Source organism: Eschrichtius robustus, chromosome 12, assembly GCF_028021215.1.
Source record: "Eschrichtius robustus isolate mEscRob2 chromosome 12, mEscRob2.pri, whole genome shotgun sequence".
In the NCBI taxonomy this organism is placed as follows: domain Eukaryota; kingdom Metazoa; phylum Chordata; class Mammalia; order Artiodactyla; family Eschrichtiidae; genus Eschrichtius; species Eschrichtius robustus.
The window spans coordinates 103,727,771-103,743,079 of record NC_090835.1 but is presented as its reverse complement, the minus strand read 5'-3'; positions in this window follow the sequence as shown (position 1 = coordinate 103,743,079).

The following is a 15,309-nucleotide window of genomic DNA, read 5'->3' as shown; positions in this document are numbered from 1 at the left end:
GGCAAGGGGCAGCATGAAGGGACCGAGGTCAGAGACAGAGGCCAGGGCCAGATCACACAAGGCTCCATAGATTATGGTCACAAGTTTGGATTTTATTGTACGCATCATGGAAAGTTAAGGGTTTTAAGCCAGCAGCTGACATGATCAGATTTGTGTTTTAAAGTGATCATCCCAGCTGCTTGGTCAGGCAAGGGCGTGGGCAGGAAAGAGCGCTTGGGAGAAGCAGCACGTGCAAAGGCCCTGGGAGGCGTGGCTACTGCCAGCGGGTGTGAGGCCTTGTGTGTGGCCAGGGGCAGAGCTGCAGACTGGGGCCACACCACCAAAGTTCTCACGTGCCACCGGAGGCCTCCAAGCTGGGCTGAAGCAACCCAGATTTACTCAGCTCACTCAATGGCTTTTGGATTGGTGGGTGGGATTGAAGTCATGGATTCCCCAAACAGCAAGGACCCAGCGTGTGGAATAAATTCTGTCTTCAAAGACACAGAATGGGCAGGCTTTCAGAGTTACTAAAATGTATGAACAGTTTGCACTTTCTTACACACGAAACAAGAATTTTCTCATTCTCAAGAGTTCAGTGGGTAAAGTAGGGGAGTAACGACCCACTATGTGATTAATGCTATTATTTTATTGTTGTTGTTATTTATTTTATTTGCATTGCACACTGATCCCTGGCTTCCTTCTTCAGACTCCAGGCTACTCTCATTTTCCCACTTCTTGCTTGGCAGCTTATTTTCGGATTGTTTTCCCACCTCCTCTTCATCCTCTCACTCTTCGTCTCCAGCTAGTACTTCGCTAAGGACAAGTCCAGAACCCTGCTCAGTGGCTCCACCCTCCCCGCCGAGGGCCACGCCCACCCGCCCGCTCCATTTGCTGTCACATCTGCATCTTGGACCCGTGGGGTGAGACAGCTCGCCATCTTCCCCAAACCATTTCCTTCTTCTGCAGTTCTGTGTGATAGAGCGGCCCCCATTCACCCAGACTAAAGCCCCCATCATTCTCGACTCTTCCCTCTCCCTAGGCCTCCACGCCCACGTGATCAGTTAAGCCCCTCCTGTGTTATTTCCTCGATGTCCTTGGCGTCTCTTCCCACCTGCCCTTCTCCGCGACCACCACCCTAATTACAGCCCTCGCTCACAGCGGTCTCCTCGCCTGCTGTATTTCTTGATTCCCTCTTTGTACTGCCCTCAAGTTCTCTAAACTGACCCCATGCTGCTCAGAGTAAAAAGCCACTCAGTTCGAATTTTCTCACCTTCCCATCCCCAAATAGGAAGCCAGTGAAAATGTGGAATCGAAGAAACGGCAGCAGGCAAAACTGTAGTCCTTACCATCATAAACTTTAGGGTGAAATCTGAATATGCACCGTCCACATGGTAGGCGATTCCCACCTGACCTGCTGAGCACTTGAAGTGGGACTGTTCTAAATTGAGGTGTGCTACAAATGTAAAATATACCCTCAAAAGACTTTATACAAGAAAAAAGACCGTGAATGATTTTTGTATAGAGTACACACTGAAATAATACTACTCTGATATTTTGGGTTAAAGAATACATATTCTTAAATAAAACATATTATTAAAATTAATTTCATTTGTATCCTCCTGCCTGTTTTTTTAATGTGGCAACTAGAAAATCTAAATTACATATTTAGCTTGCATTTTGACTACCACTGTATTTCAACTAAACAATGCTGGTCTAAATAATTAGAGATCTGGGGCAATAAAACTTAATGCCATTGTTAAGAAATTACTCCCAAGAAAGCGATGGAAGGCAACGATGAAATGACAAATAGCCCAATGGAAAAAAATGGGCAAAGGATTTGGACATGCATTTCTCCAAAGAAGATATACAAGAGCCAACACGCAATATCGTTACTCATTGGGAAATGCAAATCAAAAAGTCACAATAATATACACCACTTCATACCCACCAGGGTGGCCATTATTTTTTTTTTTTAAGGAAAATTATAAGTGCTGGGGATGTGAAAAAATTGGAGCCCTTGTGCATTGTTGGTAGGAATGTACAGTGGTGTGGCCACCCCGGGAAACAGTTTGGCCGTTCCTCAGAATGTTAAACGGAGTTATCACGTGACCCAGCAATTCTACTCCCAGAGAGATGAAAACATAATCACACAAAAAGTTGTACAAGGTGGAATTCCCTGTTGGTCCAGTGGTTAGGACTCTGTGCTTCTGCTGCAGGGGTTCAATCCCTGGTCAGGGGACTAAGATCCTGCCTGCCGCGCAGAGCAGCCAAAAAACAAAAAATTAAAAAGTTGTACAAGAATGTTCACAGCAGCAGCATTCATTATAGCCAATAAGTGGAAACAACGAAATATCAATCAACTGATGAATGCATAAACAAGATGTGGTATATCCATACAATAGAATATTACTTGGGAATTTTAAAAAAATGAAGTACTGGGACTTCCCCAGTGGTGCAGTGGTTAAGACTCCGCACTCCCAATGCAGGGGACCCGGGTTCAATCCCTCATCAGGGAACTAGATCCCACACGCATGCCACAACTAAGGAGCCCGCCTGCTGAAACTAAGACCCGGTGCAAACAAATAAAAATTAATTAATTAATTAATTTTTTTTAAATGAAGTACTGATATGTGCTACCACATGGAGGAACCTTGAAATCATTATGCTCAGTGAAAGAAGCTGGTCACAAAAGACCACAGGTTTATGCGACCTTTTATATGAAATGTCCTGAATGGGCAAATCTAGAAAGAGAAAGTAGATCTGTGTTTGCCTAGGGCTGGAGGAGCTTGGGGGAAAATGGGGTGTGACAGCTACTGGGTCCAGGGTTTCTTTGGGGTATGATGAAAATGTTCTAAAATCGATTACGGTGGAGGTCGCCCAAGAAACAGATTACAGTTGTTAGTTCTGGGAAGGGGAACTTGACAGCTGGGGGACAAGGGTGTCCCTGTGTGTGTGTGTTTGTGTATATATACCACATGTATAATAACCTTTTCACAAACATATAAATAAAATAAGATTGTCTAAGAAATTACATTAGGAATGGCAAAAGGTCATAACTATAAAAAATCAAAATGTATTCGAGAACCTCATTGAAATGTTTATACAAATACATAAGCAAATCTAGAGGAAAAGGGTAATTTTTAAGAAAATATACATGTCAAAAATAAAAACTGGGATATTTTTTCATAAAAATCAGACTGGAATAAGATTCATGTAACAACTGTAAGAAAGGATTAACAGGATAGTTATGTGCTTAATTCCTATAAATCAGTAACAATGATGATTTTTTTAAATAAATTTATTTATTTTATTTATTTATTTTTGGCTGTGTTGGGTCTTCGTTGCTGTGCGTGGGTTTTCTCTAGCTGCAGCGAGCGGGGGCTACTCTTCGTTTTGGTGCGTGGGCTTCTCATTGCGGTGGCTTCTCTTGCTGCGGAGCACAGGCTCTAGGCACATGGGCTTAAGTAGTTGTCACTCGCGGGCTCTAGAGCACAGGCTCAGTAGTCGTGGCGCACAAGCTTAGTTGCTCCATGGCATGTGAGATCTTCCCGGGCCAGGGCTCGAACCCGTGTACCCCTGCATTGGCAGGCGGATTCTTAACCACTGCGCCACCAGGGAAGTCCCAATGATGATATTTATAACTAACGTTTATCAAGCACTGAGCACATACCAGGCTCTTTTTATACTTTTTTTTTTCCACAGAAGAAAAAGACAATGGAATAAAAAGCAAAGGATAAGAGTAGGCAAGGATAGATATCCAAAGAGACTCACCTTCCATAATAATGAGGGAAGTAAAACTTCAAACAAAAATGGGATGCCATGTTTACCCATAAGATTGGCAAAACTTAAAAAACCAATAATAGTGAGTAAGACTATGGGGAAATATTTTTGTTCTCCACTAGAGGGAATGTTAAATTGGTGTGATCTTTGAGGGAACAATTTGAAAATACTTACTAAAAATGTAAATGCTGGGGCTTCTCTGGTGGCACAGTGGTTGAGAATCCGCCTGCCAATGCAGGGGCCACGGGTTCGAGCCCTGGTCCAGGAAGATCCCACACGCCATGGAGCAACTAAGCGCGTGTGCCACAACTACTGAACCTGTGCTCTAGAGCCCACGAGCCACAATTTTACTGAGCCCACACACCTAGAGCCCGTGCTCCGCAACAAGAGAAGCCACTGCAATGAGAAGCCCCCTCACCACGACGAAGAGTAGCCCCTGCTCGTTGCAACTAGAGAAAGCCCATGCGCAGCAACGAAAACCCAATGCAGCCAAAAGTAAATAAAATAAATAATTTTTTTTTTTTAATGTAAATGTTCATACCTTTGAACTCCAGAAACTCCATCTGTCTCTGTCCTGGAGAGAATGTATTCAGTCACGATACTAGTCTTCTATGGCTGCATAACAAATTATCACAAACTTAGCCCCTTAAAACAACACAAAATTGTTATCTCACGGTTTCTGAGGGTCAAGAGTCAAGCACATTTTAGTTGGGTCCTCTATCCAGCATCTCCCAAGACTGAAGGCAAGATGGGGACCCCCGTGGGTTTTCACCTGGAGGCCCAAGTTCCCTGGGGTAGTTGGCAAAATGCAGTTCCTTGCAGTTGTAGGAGGGAAGGTCCTGTTCTGCTGGCTGTCACTCTCAGCAACTAGAGGTCACTCTCAGCCCCTCCAGCCCCTCACTCTTCAAATCTCTCCTTTAAGGGATCCCTGTTTACACAGGCGCACCCAGCATAATCCAAGTCCATTAAGCCAATCGCAGGAGTTCCATCTCATTTTATGCATGGGTTTTGCCCACACTCAAGGGGAGGGGATTACACAGGCGAGAGAAGCAGGAGTGGGTATCTTGGGGCAATCTCAGAATGTCACTTGCCACACCCATGGTCAAGGATGTTCCTGCCAGTAGAGTTTGTAAAAATAAAAAATTAGAAGCAACTGAGAAATAGTTAAGTAAACTACGAATGGTTACAAAGGCTGTGTACATCGACACTACAGAAAATTGAGCAGCACTGTTCAGTTGAATGAGATAGATCAATGTGACAAAATAACTTAAAAAAGGCTAGTTACAGAACAATACATACAATAGGATCCCATTATGTATAAATAAATACTGACTTCCTGCCTCTACTCTTGTTCTCTGTAATTCTCTATTCTGCTGCCAGAAGCCTTTTCAAAATTCAAATCTGATCCTGTCACCAGCCCTGCACCCACCCTGCCCACCAGCCAAAAACCCACCCTTGGATTCCCATTATTCTCAGGAAGAAACCTAAACATATCCTCAGACTGCTCCAGTCACAGCTCCCTGGGTGTAGGGCTCTCCCTCCACCACTGAGCCCTCACCAGCACCATCCCTCTGTCTGAAAGGCTCCCAGTGGCCCTCTTTCACCTGGCTAACTTAAGGTTCATTCTTCAAATCTCAATTCAAATGACACTCTGCTTTCCCTAATCCCTCCCCGTCCCCCAGACCAGCCAGGGCCCCTCTCACAAACTCCCCCCACTTTCCTTCACCCTTCCCACCACTTGTAAGTATCCATTTATCTTTGTGCTTACTGATCGATATTTGTCTCTCCCAATAGACACTAAGTTCCACAAAGGCAGGACCTAATCCAGTTTTGCTTATCATTGCGTCCTCTGGTGCCGGGTACACTGCCTGGCGCAAAGTAGGGGCCAAATCAACACTTGCTTCATGAAATAACAAACAAATTCCCTTCCGCAAGTCCTCCAGATCCCCTTCTCATGGAAGCTTCGCCCTTCTGTATCTGTCCATCAGGCATCCCCTCATCCACGTGTACCTGTCTCCCAGCTCTCAGCGTCCTGTACCAGAGCCTTTGCCCACAGACCAAGCTTCCCTCCCAGACCGTGAGGCTTCCCCATGGCAACCAGCCTGCACTGAGCCCAGGGAAGAGCTCAGGGACTGGGCGATGGGTGAACTAACGGACTACAGATCTGCCTCTCCTCTATCTCCATTACCTCCGCAGGTGTCCTGTTTGGGGGTGGCCGTGGGCCCATGAGGCTCAGTGCAGCGGGCGGGCACTCTTCCTGCGGGGCCCTGCGAGAGCCAGACCCCTGAGAGGCAGGGAGGGAGGGAGTCCCTCTCTAGAGGAAGAAGATGGTCAGTGGCAAGTGTGGCAACAGGCAATGGGAAGTCCAGCATTGAGGAGGCCCAATGCCAAGGGCAGGGCATCTCACCGAGAGGAGACCCTGTTCTGAGTAAGAGATCAGGGAGGGGTTCCCATGGGACTTGTCCCAAGACAGGACCCTGCACCACTGCCCGCCTGGGTCACAGGCCATATTCCAATCCCCTCCCCACCTTGGCAAATATTGTCTCTGCAGCTAAAATGGCACTCCACATACCCAAATGGGTGACCTGAGGAAGGCGTTCTGAGGCCAAGTCCAACCGAGGAGTCTTAGTTTCCCAAGACGGTCCAGAGAGAAGAGGAGCCTGAGCCAGCTGGAGAGAGGACCAAGGTCAGTGCCCACATCTGAGTGACCCGTCCCAAAGGCCAGGCTGGGATGCTGAGAGCTGAGCGCAAGAAGTCAGTGGGAGCAGGCAGCTCGGAAGGAAGCGTGTGGACACAGCCATCATGCTGGAGTCCTCCTATTACGTGAACCAGATGCTCAGAGGGGTGGCCGCTGGAGGGCCTGGTGCCATGTTGGGCTCAGTTAAGCCTTCCCCGGTCCTCAGCTGGAAACAACCCCCTTCTCTTTCCAACCATCAGGTCGAACCTTATGAAACCGCTCACATTCCGCTGTGTTTGTCCTACAAGATTTCATACGGTTCAGTCAAATAAACCAAGAGCTTTTGATGGCAAAGACATCTGTTATTGTCATCTGTTTCTCTGCAAGCCTTACTATGTAGTAGATGAAATACATACAAACCAAAGAAGTTGTTGGTTTTATGAATTTAATTTTACCTTGCCAAGTAATTCAGTAAGTCATTTCTTAGAGAGTAATTCAAAAGGCCCAAAATAAAGCTCATGGTGCATTGCTGGGGGAGGTGGCGCAGGGAGGGTTAGAGGGGACACCTGCCATCCAGGTGCAATAAATACAAAGAGAAAGGGAACTGAGATCAGCTAAGAATTACTGGGGCCCCTGACGACTTTTATTCACTCTTTCGTTGACTCACAATGACAATCTGGAAAGGAAGATATTGTTGGTCCCTTTTCAAAAACTGGGGAAGGTGCCTTATAGGACGATCTTAAATATAATAAACCACACTTTCCATTTTTAAAACAATTAGGGAACTGAAGTTCCCAGATGTCAAGAAATATATTGAGCATCACACAGCTAGCAAAACTGCCAATTCTAATTCAGGTCCATATGGTTCTAAGGCCAGTGATCTTTCAATCCCGCCAATAAGGAGATTCTCTTATAAAGCGTTTCATTCATACCTAGTGAATGAACACACCCTGCAAAAGATGTTTGCCCAGAGGAAAATAAACACACAAACACAAAGCTTTCAAAGAAGAAATCACTGAAAAGTAACAAAATGCCTCTTTAAAGATTCTGATAGTGTTATGTAGTTTTTTTTGCTCTTGTAAAAATGGTCCATTCCGGTATAAAACGTGCATGACTCCTGTGACCCTATGTTGGGGTGCCATTGCTCTGTATCTGTTCTGTGTGTTCCAATTCCATTTTGTGTGGGTTTCCTCCTCATTTTCTTTTTTTTTTTTTAATTTATTTTTGGCTGTGTTGGGTCTTCGTTTCCGTGCGAGGGCTTTCTCTAGTTGCGGCGAGCGGGGGCCACTCTTCATCGCGGCGCGCGGGCCTCTCACTATCGCGGCCTCTCTTGTTGCGGGGCACAGGCTCCAGACGCGCAGGCTCAGTAGTTGTGGCTCACGGGCCCAGCTGCTCCGCGGCATGTGGGATCTTCCCAGACCGGGGCTCGAACACGTGTCCCCTGCATTGGCAGGCAGATTCTCAACCACTGCGCCACCAGGGAAACCCCCTCCTCATTTTCTGGTACTTGGGAATTACAGGCTCAGCATGTGTTTCTGGAAAGGAGGCATCGGGAGATATACTCTAAGCGGCCATGCACATGGAGGTGCTTTGAACAATATATTGATGAGTTTATACACCAGGGCCTTGCTTCTGAGGCAGCCCACATTTTGGAACATATTAATGTTGAAGAAATATCCCCCTTGCAGCAAGCAGCTCTCTTGAGCTCAGTATCGCCTGTCTGTGAAGGACAAGAAGTGAAACCTTGACCCTGAATTCGAAGCCCTCTCGGCCAATGTTTTCTGAGCAGTTTCCCCTGCCCCCTCCTGGCTCTGTATCCTCTTCCTCCTTGGCTGCCGGAATCTGAGAAATGAAGAGCTGCAGGATGGGGCAGGATGTAAAAGGAAATGATCGAGTTCAGATAGGAAAACCAAGAAAAGGTGCCCTGAGAACTGGAGAGATTGGCCCCCTCCAGTAAGGAGAGGCGGTCAGAGGCACACAGGCAGGAGTTCAGGCTCATCACTACACCCACACGATTACTGGGTGCCACGCATGCGCGTGTGAGGGCCCCCAGCCCAAATCGTGGGCCCTGGATTGCGCTGTTCCTCTCTACTGTGATGTGATGTGACGGACTCAGGTCCATCTGACTTCTGGAATCTAGACCCAGAACTTACGAAACGAAAGGGAGGCAAAAACTAGGAAAACACAACAAAAGTTACTCAGCAGAAGTCTCAACATAAAAACTCCTCCCAAACAAGTGCGTTAGAGTTTTCAGGAACATCAGCCCTTGCCTTTACTGCCTTTGTGGCTCAGAAGGGAGTGCGCAGGACCCACCCGGAGGCATCGCAAGCAGCAAAAGAAAAGTCACTGCCCAGTGATAAAGGGGAAGGAGAGGGGAAAAGAGCCTCTCAGCACTTTAAAAGCAGACAAATAAAAAAAAAAAAAAAAAAAGCAGACAAATAAACCACTGTCCCCACCCTCCTCGCCACCATCTCTAAATTTCCTTAGTAAAATAAAGTTGGAATTAGGGTTCCTTCCCTTGGTCAGTCTATGGCACAAATAACCCATTTGTTGCCTGGGACCATATCTGAAGTTTCTGTCTTAAGTTATCTGCATGGGGATAAGAGAATCGAAGGAAATTTAAGGTCTATGTGGAAGTTACTGGAGTTACGCAGGAAGCTGGACTTCATTCCTGCAAAATGAAGTAGCTATTTTATTTTCTAATGAAAAGACAAATTCCTTTTGGAAGAATTAAAAGAAAGAAAAAAAAAAAAAAAACACCAGTGCTTGGGAAAATAATGAAGCATGAGAAAGAGCTCCAGGAGGGCAATGTAGCAGGTGAGTTGGTACGGGAGCGAACTTCAGTCACACCTGGTACAACACCTGGGGGAGAAGGTACCCAAGATTCCTGGGCCTCATCTGAATAAATCTCATGATTTCCATCATCATCTTTGGGACCTGTAACGTAGTTCTATCCTCGAATAAAATTTTCCTTCATTGGCTTCAATTATAGAAAAATATTGGCGGAGGTGGAGTCATTAATAAAACAGAAAGCAACATGACAACAAACTTCCACCAAATTGGGAATTGTTGCCTTATTTTGTGACTTCTTCCTCAGGTGCTGATACCCACCGAAGAAAATTCCCTTCTGTCTTTCCTTATCCAAATAGTTCAGGAGAACATGCCCTATCCTTTCACCTTTCACTCTCCATGACTCATGCAACAAATATCCAATCTCGGTCCAAGCCTAAGTTTTTGCCAGGGTCAGGCAAAATCTTAAAGACTCTCTCTCTCTCGCAGAGAGACTCCAGTCAGTTGATCTAACGGAAGTAGTTCCATCAACACAGTGTCATAGCCAAAAGCTGAACCAAACCAAACCATAACCAAAAGCTGATATTTCTGCAAAATATCAAGAAAATAGAACGTGAACACGCACATGCACAAACACACACACACACACCCCACCTTAATCAAACTGTCAGACTGCTCCTATCAAGCTTTCTACTTCAGAGAAACAAATATATATGTATATATATGTTTTTATATCTTATTATATTTATATATTTTATTATTATATATTATTATTAGATATATATACACACATATATGTATTTAATCATTTGGGGCTGCTGATTTAGGATATACAGACGAGGAAATGTAGATCTTCAGCCAACGTGGGTAATAAGGAATCTTTTCAATTTGCCTAAAATAAAATATAGGCCAGGATGGTGTAATAACAGCTAATATTTGCTGACCACTTGTCGTATGCTAAGTTCCCGATGGATTATCTCATTTAGGCCTCACGACGATCCCATGAGGTAGGTGCCATTATTATTCCCATTTTATTTTACAGATGACCAACTGAGACCTAAAACATCTAGGCGGGGGGAGGGGGGGGGCGGCGCTTCCCTGGTGGCTCAGTGGTTAAGAATCCGCCTGCCAATGCAGGGGACACGGGTTCAAGCCCTGGTCCAGGAAGATCCCACATGCCGCAGAGCAACTAAGCCCGTGTGCCACAGCTACTGAGCCTGCGCCCTAGAGCCCGTGAGCCACAACTGCTGAAGCCCGAGTGCCTGGAGCCCGTGCTCTGCAACAAGAGAAGCCACTGCAGTGAGAAGCCCGCGCACCGCAACGAAGAGTAGCCCCCGCTCACCGCAACTAGAGAAAGCCCACGTGCAGCAGCAACGAAGACCCAACGCAGCCGTAAATAAATGAATAAATAAATAATTTAAAATAAAATAAAATAGAACATCTAGGCAGTAGCAGCACCGAGCTGTGCACCCAGACGGTCCTCCTGTGGAGCCCATGTCCCTAAGCTCCCAGCCTCCCAGTTGAGTAGAGGGACAGAGCCCAGGGTAGAAGTCAGGAGCCTGCCCTGGCCCCAAGTCTTGTTCTGTTACTCGTCACCACCTTGTTCTAAGACACTGAGTAAAATGGAGGACGATCTGAAGATGTTTGACCAAACAATGTTCTTCCACCGTTTTGTAGCTCTTCCATTCTGATTTTCCAGAAACCTCTGACTTCCCGGAGTCTTAGGGATTGCTGGCGAAGCAAACAAGGCAATCTGTGCAAAGGGACATTACAAAGTAGAAAGGGCTGTGCCAGAGGCTGGCAACCTATCAAAAGTGAAGTCAAGGTTGTGACATTTGACACGGGGCCTGAGGGACAGGACCAGGGGCAGGAAGAGGGCCACGGTGGTTCTCCAACTCCCCCAGCCGTGACAGCAGCACCAGTTCCTGTGCTGTGTAAACTGAAGCGACTATTAAGTGCATAGGCTCATACATGGCACATTGACCTACACAGTCTGTTAACATTTATTCAGCGCCCAATGTGTACGAGGCTCTGCACTAAACATGATCCATCTCAGCTCTGTCTTCCAGGAGCCAATGATCTGAGGAGATACGAGACAGATCATCGTGAAAAGGACTCCAAAATACACATCAGAAAATAAAAACAAGAATGGACTGTTAGTAGAAGCTCAGGGGGGATGGGAGAGAAAGAAACAATGGAGCTGGGTGGAGTTAGATCAGGGCAGCGATGACAGGGCTCCCGGGGTATCGTGGCCCCTTGGTCTTTGTCACACACACATTTGAGAGATGAAGCTTCAGTGCCACTTCTGCTGTGCGTTTCCCACTCTCCCAGGGGGATGTTCAACCTTCTTCTCCAGAGGAAGTAATGCAGTAGGGGATGTTCAGTGAATATCTGGCTCAATCAATGAATGGGGGAGTCTGGTATTGGTGCATTTATTCAAAATCTTTTCATTTATTCAACAAGTGCCAGTAAAAATAGGTCCACAAATTCTTTGATATTCTTCGCTTCAAAGAGTGGAGGCTAATTTTCCTCCCGTCACATGTGACTGTATTTAGTCACTTTTAATGTATGCAATGTGGCCAGCATGGCTGAAATCGTGGTCCACCTGAGATTAGGACACACACGGCATCCGGTTTCCTTGCTCTTTCTCTTGAAACACTCGCTCTGGGGGAAATCACTGCCACGTCATGAGGGCCTTCAGACAGGCATTTGGAGAAGCTCGTGGCGGGGGGTGAGCACTGGAGGCCCCCTGCCAGCAGCCACGGGACCAAGCCCTCCTGGAGGAAGAGCTCCAGCCTTGTCAGGTCTTCAGATGACTGGTGACATCATGACTGCAGCCTCCAGAGGGAACCAGCCAGCAAAGCTCCTCCCGAATTCCCAACCCGCAAAAACTGTAACGTAATAAATGTTCGTTGTCTTAAGGCAGTAAGTTGTGGGGTCATTTGTTATGCAGCAGTAAATACCTGATACAGGCCTCTCCCCTATCATTTGCAAAGATCTGGAGATACAATGGTATGTAAGATAATTCTCTGCTGGCCCTCGCAGGGCTCAGGCTAATTGGCAGCACAGACAAAAAAAAAAACAAAACACAACTAATTGAGAGCAGCCTGTGCTCTAATAGAAAGAATGAGGCACCAATGAGGGGGAGGTGCAGGGGAGCACAGAAGAGGCTGACCTGGCCATTCTAGGAGGTCAAAGCCAAGTGATAACGAGGTTCACATCTAAAAGATAAGCAGGAATTAATTATCCAGGTGTGTTCGTGTGCTGGGGCTTCTGTAACAAAGGACTACAGACTGGGGGGCTTAAAAAACAGAAATTTACTATTTCTCAGTTCTGGAGGCTGGAAGTCTAAGATCAAGGTGTCCACAGGGCTGGTTCCATCTGAGCTGGTGACGGAAGGATCTGGTCCAGACTTCCCTCCTTGGCTTATAGACAGCCATCTTCTCCCTGTGTCTTCACATCGTCTTCTCTCTATGCGTATCTCTGTATCCAAATTTCCCCATTTTATAAGGACACAAGTCATATTGGATTAGGGCCCACCCAACTGACCTCACTTTAATTTGATTACCTCTGTAAAGAGCCTATCTCCAAATAAGGTCACACTCTGAGTTCCTGAGGGTTAGGACTTCAACATACGAATTGGGGGTGGGGGGAGATGGAGGACACAATTCAGCCCATAAGACCAGGTGAAGCCATATGAGGAGAGGGGAGAATAGTCCAGGCGGACGGATTAGCACATACGAAAGTCTATACAGGCAAGATGGAGCTTGTTAAATTGGAGAATTATGAGTGTGAAGTGAGGGAATATAGCGAAAGCTGGGGCCAGCTCATATAGGGTCTTATCAGCCCTGTTAAAGCATTTACATTTGATCCTAAGAGCAGTAGCAACCATTGGAGAGCTTTAAGTAGGGGAGTCACATCATGAGATTTGCATTTTGGAAATTTCACTTTAGCTGCCCGGCTGAGAGTAGATTAGCAGGAGGAGGAATTCACGCAGGAAAGACCATTAGAAGGTGAGCCGCCAAATGATGACAGTGCATGAGCTAAGATGGTTGCGATGGGACGGTGAAAAGTACAAGATTGGAGTGATTACAGAGTAAGAAGCAACAGAACTTGTTGCAGGAAGAGCTCTTGTGGAGAGAGGGAAAGGGAAGAATCAAAGGTGGCGCCGAGTCCCTTAGCTCAGACAAACGGGTGACCAGTGGTACCCGTTCCAGAGGGAGGATGCAAGAAGACCGTTTGGGGTAAAGAGGACAAGCTTGGTGTTGGGCCTTCTGAGCTGGAAGTTACTGTGAGCCACATAAACTTGATGGGTATATGTTCCACACCTTAGAAAAAAGATCCAATCTGGAGATAAGAGGCCTGGAAGCCATTGCCGTCAAGCTGGTTGCCAAGGCCCTGTTAATAAATGAGCTCTGAAAACCACAGTGCCCTGGACCAGAGAGCGTGTCTTCAGACAGCACCAACACTGAAGAGGCAAACAAACTGCCCTGAGAGAGAGGAAGAGGACCAGGAAATCAAGAGAATAGACTCTTTCAAAAGATGGTAGTCAGCAGCAAATTATGCTGCAGGTCAAATAAGAACCGTGATGTGCCCTTGAATATAGTGACAAGGACAGGGTTGATGACCTTGGCAAGCACGTCAGCGTCAGGGATGCTCATCTGGGGTGTAGGTACCCAGTAATCTTAATAGTCTTAAGTATATTAGAAAGACTTTTCTTTTAATAAATAGATAAAGGCGGAGTACTCAGCCGCTGGTATCACCCCAAAAGTCCCTCGGTAAGCAGGTACCCCTTATTGGATTGGCAGAACTGCCCAAAGTTTTCCCTAAGCCCAACAAGAGCTCTCTGAGGTGTTCCTGAGTTAGCAGGGTCTCAGAGGGGCCTAGTACCGAAGGCATCGATGTGCTTCAAAACACAGCATCTCCACCCAACATCCTCCCAGAACATGAGTAACAGGTTCTTTCCAGGGAGACTCAGGGAGAGGACTTCATCTCTAGTGCTGTCCCAGGTACAGGCAGGGCCCGGACCAAAAGGGCCCCTAGCAAGCTTTACTTTCTCTGCACAGCCCAGCCTCACTGCCTAAATTTGAAATTAGCTAGCAACCCTGCACTCCGGACTTAGCCTCCCAGGTCTCTACTCCCTCATCTGGAAAATTAGGATGAGGATACAACTTAGCACGAAGGGCTGAGTGAGGATTAAATGAGATGACCTAGCACAGAGCTCGGCACATGGTAAGCACCCAGGGAAATATTTTTGTTATAATAAATAATGCTATCATGCTATCGACATGACGAATATTATAAGTACTAATTCCCAGGCTCCTTCAGAAATCTTTCTCCTCGCCCTGTCACTTATGAGTCTGTGGGTTCTTCTCAACCCTCCCCATCACCACTTGCACCTCCACCCCCCCTGCCATGCCCCCAACCCTGCTCCCAGAGAGCCGAACTCAGTCTTAATTCCTATCACACACCCAGCGTCTAGGGTGCCTGGCACATGGTGGTAAGTAAATAAAGCTTGGGGAATGAGTTAATAAATTCCAAGTGTATCTACCAACATCTACTTATGAGAGCAGAGAAACTATGACAAACCACAGAAAGGTTGGTACATCTGAAGAGGAAAAAAACCTGAGGTTTGCACCCCGTTCTTGATGGGAGGCTTGGAGAGCGGCTCGTCAATGAAGTTCGGAAAATGAGCAAAGCAGCAGAGCAGCCTGACCTCACAGCAGGAAGAAAAGATAACAGCTGTGTGGAGTTTTGCTGGTCTTTTGCCCTTTCAGGGGAACTCCCTTTATAGGCACCAGATCCAGGGGAGCAGTAACGACAAAGGCATATCTCTTGGTAAATGCTGAAGGCTGCAAATTTCTCTCACATCATTCGTCAGGAGGGAGAATTGGCGAGGGTGCTGGGGACCAGTGACGATTTGGGAACACCAGCCAGCAAACAAACCCCCAACCTAATCCAGCAAAACCCAACAAATTACATGACATTTCAGACCCAGCAGGAGACAAAACACAGACCCCCCCAAAGAGGAAGTGATGTATTCACCCTAGCCAAACAATGAAGTCAACGCTTTGAAAGGGGAA